A 7,770-nucleotide genomic window follows, 5' to 3' on the forward strand; every position below is an offset into this window, starting at 1 on the left:
TATTTGTCACTTTAAAACAGATAATTATAATTCCAGGAAAAGGTCAAGTATGGATGAAAATCCCTTGCAGTACTGATGACTTTTTCAATCAGATTTCCTTTTTGAATATATATAGCTCTGTTCCCTCTGGAATGTCTCTTGTTTTGTTTCAGCTGCTCCCTTGCTTGCAATTCTAGAGCTGTGTATGCATGATTCTAAGAAACATAGGGGCTTGTCATTTCAGAGTCATTAATTTTAGTAAATAATCATTTGTTGGGTTTTAACTATTTTATCATTAAATTTACCATGTATTTGGTGGTTTTTTACTACAAGTAATATTTTGTAGGGGAATTTTAATATCACTTAGACTCCATTTTCATAAATAAACACCAGCAATATTTTAAGAGCTGCAAATTCTGCTACTTCACCTTCCGCAGCCATAAATTCATTCACTCTATCCATCCTAATGGAGCTGGATTAATGAAGCTCTCAAAAGTGCAACATTTGGTGAAAATTGTGGAAGTACCTGATACACTGGTTATTTGCAGATTCACTAGCAAATAATGATGTGATTTTGGCTGCTGACTAGTATGTATGTAATATCTTACTGTAGTGCCTCCAAAGTACACTGAATTCCACTTTCTGTGATAACACTAATGAAGAGAAGCAATGAAACAGATAATGGAAAGCAGCAGGTTACTCGCTGATCTCCTCATTAACCTGGGGAATAGAGACAAAGGTATGTAGGAGCTGCCACAGGAAAGTAGTACAGCTTATTTTTCTTCCAAGGATAACCATAAAAAATTCAAATGCAAATAATTTGTCTTTGAAAACTGCCCACCTTGCCCATTTTCTTCTTTTTCAAGAACTAGTATCCCCACTTATCTTTTCGCTGCCCTGGACCCCCACAGAGTTATTTTTAATGTTCTCTCCAAGTGCCTATGCTCTGCATGTTTCCTTACTCTAGTACCCATCCCAAATAAAAGCATGCCTGCTCTGTGTTTTATTTCATTTTATCACACATGCTTTCCAAGGTGACATAGCACACATGTTGCCATTCTGATCCCCAGCATGCCCACAGAAGACCACATTAAACATGTATTCTACTTTTTTGTTACTAAAACCAGAGTCAGCTTCATACCCTTTCTCAACCATCCCAGAAAACATTATCACATCAATGAAACAAAAAATAAGATGACATGATTTAGCTAAAAATATAGTTTCATAGTTTAATAAAAGGTATTACATATGTTAATAGTGAAACACTAGACATCTTTCCAATAAAGTCAGAAGGATACCACAAGGTTTTTTACTATCACTGCTGTTTTCAACATTGGAAGGGCGATCATAAAACTAAAGCATTCAAAAGTATTTATGTAGTTCAAATGGAGCATAACAATGTTGACTAATTTTAGAATTTGCTGTGTTAAAAAAAACATATTAAAATAGCCAGTAATCACTGACATTTAAAAAAAAATCAGTCAGTCCAAAAGATTACCAGGCCTAAAGGACATAGAAAAAAGACAAACAGAAAATACATAAGATAATTTAAGTATATGCAAATATCCAGTAATTACTACAAATATAAATGGACTAAACTCTCCAGCTAAAGACAAAGACTGTTCTACTAGATTTTTAAAAATCCAATTACATACTTTACAAAAGTATATAAGAAGATGAAAGTTAAAGAATAAAAACATTATATTATGCAACATTAACCCAAGGTAAGTGGCTATAGATACATTAGTACCAGAAAAATAGACATTGGCAATTAAAAAATAAAACATTAAAAAGTCCTGTACTAGGGATAAGGAGGGTCATTACATAATAACAGACACCTAATTACCAAAATGATAAAGCAATTCTAAACTTGTTTTAACCAATTGATATAGCCTCCAAAACATAAAATAATGACAGAAGTACAGAGAGAAGTTGAAAAATAAATCATCATTTTAAGATACTAAATTATAGCTATCTCTGTAGTTGACAATTAGGGTAGATCGTAAAAATAAATAGTAGTATAAAAGATATGAGCTGTCAAATTGAAAAAAGTGGTCATCATACAGACCATATTCTTTGACTGTCAAAGTTAAATATTTTATAAGGGTAATGTTGTCATTTCACTTTTCTAGATTTATTGAGGTATAATATACAAATATAAACTATACAATTTAAGTTATACAGTGGGATGATTTGATATATGTATACATTGTGAAAGAATTACCAAAATCAAGTTGATTAATGCATTATCACCTCATGGTTTGTTTTATTTTGCTTTTTGTTTGTTTTGATACAGTGATCATACTTAAGATCTACTCTTTTAGCAAATTTCAAGTATATAATACAGTATTATTAACTATAGTCACCATGCTATACATTAGATCCCCAGATCTTATAACTGAAAATTTGTTCACTTTGACCAACTTGTCCCTCATAAACACTGTTCTTTTCTCTGGTCTTTTGAGTTTAACATATTTAGATTCCTCATACCTATTAGGATGGTTATTATAAAAAATACAAGAGATAACAAGTGTTGGTGACAGTGGGGAGAAAAGGAAACACTTATGCACTGTTAGTAGCAATGTAAATTGGTACAACCATTATAAGAAAGAGTATGGAGCTTGTTCAAGAAATTAAAAATACAATTACCACATGATCTAACAATCCCATCATTGAGCACTGAGTACATATACAAAGGAAATTAAATCATGTATATTTTTATACAAGAAAAATTCATTATTGAACATTAAAAACAAACAAATGAAATACCTAGTAGGTCATATATCAAAGAAAACCTCATAATAAAAATGTGTAAATATTTAGAAATAAATGACCACAAAAACTTTATACATCTAAACACAAGGATGTACCTAAAGTGTTATTTTGAACAAACTTTAAGGCCTTAAATTGGTATAAAATGAAAGAAGCAAAGTTTAAATAATGATTAGATAATCAATTTCAAGAACTCAGAAAAAATACCAAAGTAAATCAAAAGAAAGTAGAAAGAAAAAATAGTAATATTTAATTAAATAGAAATTAAACATAAAATAAAAGACCAACAAAGGTGTAAGTTGGCACTTCGATAAGATTTTTTTTTAATGATGAACTTCTAATGATGAAGTTACCAAAAGAAAAAAGAAAAGGCATGCTATGTACCATAATAAGAGTTTGAGGGCCCTGGCTGGTGTGGCAGTCAGTGGACTGACTGCTGGTCTGAGAACCAAAGGGTTGCCTGTTCAATTCCCAGTCTGAGCATGTCCCTGGGTTGTGGGCCAGGTTCCCAGTGGGGGTGCTTAAGAGGCAACCACACATTGATGTCTCTCTCCCTCTCTTTCTCCCTCCCTTCCCCTGTCTCTAAGAATAAATAAATAAAATCCTTTTAAAAAGAATGAGAGTGAAAAGGTACAAATAAACAATATTAAGAATAAAAAATTAAATATAACTATAGATGTTGATATTAAACAGATAAGAGGATAATATAAAGAACTTCTATAGTAATTTTACAAACATAAATAAATGAGTAAATTTCTAGAAAAATATAATTTATCAAAACTGACTCAAGAAGAAATAGGAAACTGAATAACTTAATGGACATTAAATAAATTTAACTGACAGTTAAAAATATCTTCCAGTGAAGAAAACACCAGAGTTTAAAAGAGTTACAGAGAAATTCAAGAAACATATTATTTTTCTTACTCAAATTTTTCAATAATATAAAAGAAAAGCATTCTAAATTCATTTTAAATGGCTAACATAGTACTTATATAACTAGACAATAGCCAAAGAAGAATCTATATGCTTCTCCTGAGAGTCTACTGTGTTTCCACCACATTGTGAAATAAATATAAAATATATCTGTTTATTTATATGTAAATTATATATAATATATAAATTATAATGCATTATATATTACATATTCAAATTATATGTATTATATAATATATGTTATATATACAATTATGTATGTTCTCATGGATGAGTTGTGTTATCAATTATAGAAATTATTTCTGATAACTTTATTTTGAGAAATAGAAAAAATTATAAACTTGAAACCAAGTTCTAGCCTGAGTATCTTACAATAGTGAACCAAGACAATTGCATTGTGATTTAGAAAATGGTGATTAGTTTTCTTTCCCATTCCCCTCAGTGGCTAATTAAAACTTTTAAGAATGTGCTTTTCAAGCTCACTTTCCTTTCTTTTCCTTCTACCTTCACTTCCTTATTCAGAGATAATATAGAGGCTATTGGGCCCAAAATTTGTCAACATTATTCCCTCCCAAATTATTGCAATTTATCTATTATACACCTGTACCAATAATTAGTCTCTTGTACCATTACAGAGAAAGCAACTAAGGTAATGCTTCCACTTGCGTTGTTTCTCATCTCTTCCAACAATTTATTCCATCAGTTTTTCCCATTCTTTCCTGTATATTCAACATCTTTTTTTCTATTCATTCCTTTACTTCATCCAATTTTTATTAATAACACCATCATCCATCCTCACATCTAGGCAAATTAAAACATGGGAGAGTTTCCTGACTCCTTATACCCTCTTGGTCTTCCCCACTCCAAATCTACACGGTAACCAAAGTTTTGTTGTCTATTATATTCTTTGAATAGCTATCACATTTTTCTTTTCTTCCCAATCTTATGGATACTGTTTTGATTCAGGCCTTTATCATTCACTTCCAGATTGATACAGTGCCTCCTAAGAGATTGTATGGTCTTAAAGAAAAGCATGAATTGTAGAGTCAGCATGTGTTCAGATGCCAACAATATATTTTCTAATTGTGACTTTTGACAAATTAAACTTTCTAAGCTTTATTTTCCTCAGCCACAAAATTGAAGAGATAATGTTTTTCCTTCCATGTTATTGTGGTCATATTAAATATAGAAAGCATTCAATACTGTGCCATGCATATAGTAGTCACTCAAAAAATAATATATCTCTCCTTATAGTTTATTCTTCTCCAGTCCCTTTTGCACACCGCTATATTGGTGACCTTAACACAAATCTGATCATGTCACTTCCCTATTGTATATCATTTGGAAGTTTTAATTTGTCCTTGTGTTAAAAACCAAACCTTATTAACATTAACTATAAGGCTCTCCATTGATTGGCTCTTCACCCTTGTTGTCACTCTTGCCTCAAATTTATGAACTCTTTGAATACACAAAAGGAATTCATCTTATCCATCTTTAGCCCCAAGTCCTGAGGGGCTAACAACAGTGTTATGTTCAAAATAAATACAGTTAAAATAGAATAAATGCTTATATAGATACATGTCTAAATTTTTAATGGAATTCACTTCACAACTATAAAATAGTTGATGTTTGGAAATATCTTGAGTGGATTTTTATGGGCAGTGTAAGTTGCTCTTAATTTTTTTTTTTTTTAGGAATGACATTTCTGTTTTGAAATGTTTGTTATTTTATAATCAAGGCATCATCAATTTTAATTTACTCTGAAGTTTCTTAAGTGGACAGGATAATATCAAATATCAGTATTAGGAAAATCATACCAAAGTTAATTGTGAAGGGATGGATCAAAGGGAAATTAAAGGGACATAATGCAGGAGTCAAACAAAAAGGAAACATAAAAAATCTCATATAGCTTAATTTTATATGACAATCACAGTACCTTCACTTTGTATTTAAAAAAGAACTTTGCTTCAAAGATCTCAAAGTACTTTGAACCCATTATCTTGTTTTTACTCACAAAGTCCTTGGGAGATAAACAGGAATTATACATTAAGTAAATAAAACTTGCTTTGAACCCTTCATATTTTCTTTCTTTTTAAATGTCAAATGATTGTGGTTTAACTGTAGACTGCTGAGCACTGTTGGTGAAAATCATACAACTGGACATATAGCTACCACTACATTTTACCCTTGAAAAACATGGGTTTAAACTGCACAGGTCCACTTACACACAGGTCTTTTTCAATAAATACCTGTGCTATGTTCTACCTGCATCTGGAAGTTTGTAGATATAAGGGCTGATTGTGTGCATTGATACATTCCATTTTATATAAGGGATTTGAGCATACACAGATTTTGGTATTCACCAGGGTTCTAGAATCAATCCTCTGTACTGAGGAAAAACTGGTGTAGTTAAGTTTTGAGGGAGTCAAAATTATACATAGACTTTTGACTATGCAGAGGTCAGTGCCCCAAACCTCCCATTGGTAAAGGATCAACTATATATTCATGGTAACCACTGATCCCTAAATTGCCTTGTAATTTCATTGTTTCTTTATCAACTCACAGGATATATTTCTTTAGCTACTTCAAATTTCCCCCATTATTCTAAAACTTCTGTGACTTTTCATCTACAAATCTTCCTTCAAACTCTGCAAATAACCTTCTGTTTTTCTTTCACATACCACACACACAGATACTTACACAGTTATCTGTACATATTCTTTATATTTCTTTTCTGTAATAAAAGAAAAGGTGGTTTTTCTCATGCCTAAAGTCAAGCCCTCCACCTCTATTGTGGTTCCCACCCCTGTCATGAGTCAGGATTTTTCACTTCTGATTATCCCCTCCCCTTTTTCTATCTTCATTTTTTCATTCAGTACTGGAGACTTTCCATTTTCATTTATATGCACTCAAGTCCTAAATACATCTTAACCCCATATTTCCCTCTTAATATCACCCTATGTCTATCCTCACATTTACTGAAAAAAGTTATCTATATTGTCTGTCACAATCCCCCCATGTTTCACTAAATTCCCAAATTACTTAAACTTAGTTTTTCTCCATCATTCCATAAAAATATCATAAAATCACTAATGACTTCCTTATCACCAAATCCAATGTACACTCTTCTCTTATCTTACTGGAACTTTCCATAGCAACTGACAATATTAGCCACAGACATTTTTAACACCTTTTTTTCTCCTCCTGGAATATCAGGAGAATATTTTTCATAATTTGCCCCTTATCTTCTCATCTTTGCTTATTAATTCTCTTCTTTCCTTGTCCTCAGATTTGTGTCCTAGACCTTTTCTCCTCTCTGGTCTCCCTTTTCCTCTTTTCCTTCTCCATCACACTTCTCTAAGGTGGTCTAATATAGTTCCATATTTTCTGTTGTTATCTACATACCAATGAATCTTAAGTTGATATCTCCCAACTCCAAACCAGAGCTATTTCCTGCACTCTAGATCTGAAAATCCAAAATACCAATTAGTCACCTGCATTAACATATCTCACTGAAACCTCATATCAAAAGTTAATATCAATATCAAATTGAACCCATCATCTCTTACTACCTCTCTCCATAAACTAATTATCCTCTATTTTTTCCCAGTTAAAGCACATGGCACTATTAATCCACTGAGTTGATCAAACCCCAAATTAGTAATTATTTTTGTGTATTTCCTTATCTCAAAATTCCCATACATCTAAGGCATCAACAAATTCTTTCAGCTCCAACTCCAAAGCATATCTTGAAATCATCTACCCTTCTTCATCTCCACTGCAACTCTAGTCTAGTCTTTCATATTTTTCTTCTGAATTATTGCCAAAGCTTCCTATCTACATATTCATTCTGCTTCTAAACTTCCTCTCCTACAAGCAATTATAGGAAACAATTAGTAGAAAAATGTAGCAGAAAGTTGCCTTATTAATTAATTACCTTGTAAATATGTTTGTATATATCTCTAAAAATAAGAAGTATTTTTTAAAACATAACCACCACATCATTTTTACATCTATAAAATTACTAGTTATTCCTGAATATTGTTAAATATCCCATTGCTGTTCAGATATATTAAGAGTATGAAG

The sequence above is a fragment of the Phyllostomus discolor genome, chromosome X, assembly GCF_004126475.2.
Source record: "Phyllostomus discolor isolate MPI-MPIP mPhyDis1 chromosome X, mPhyDis1.pri.v3, whole genome shotgun sequence".
Taxonomy (NCBI): domain Eukaryota; kingdom Metazoa; phylum Chordata; class Mammalia; order Chiroptera; family Phyllostomidae; genus Phyllostomus; species Phyllostomus discolor.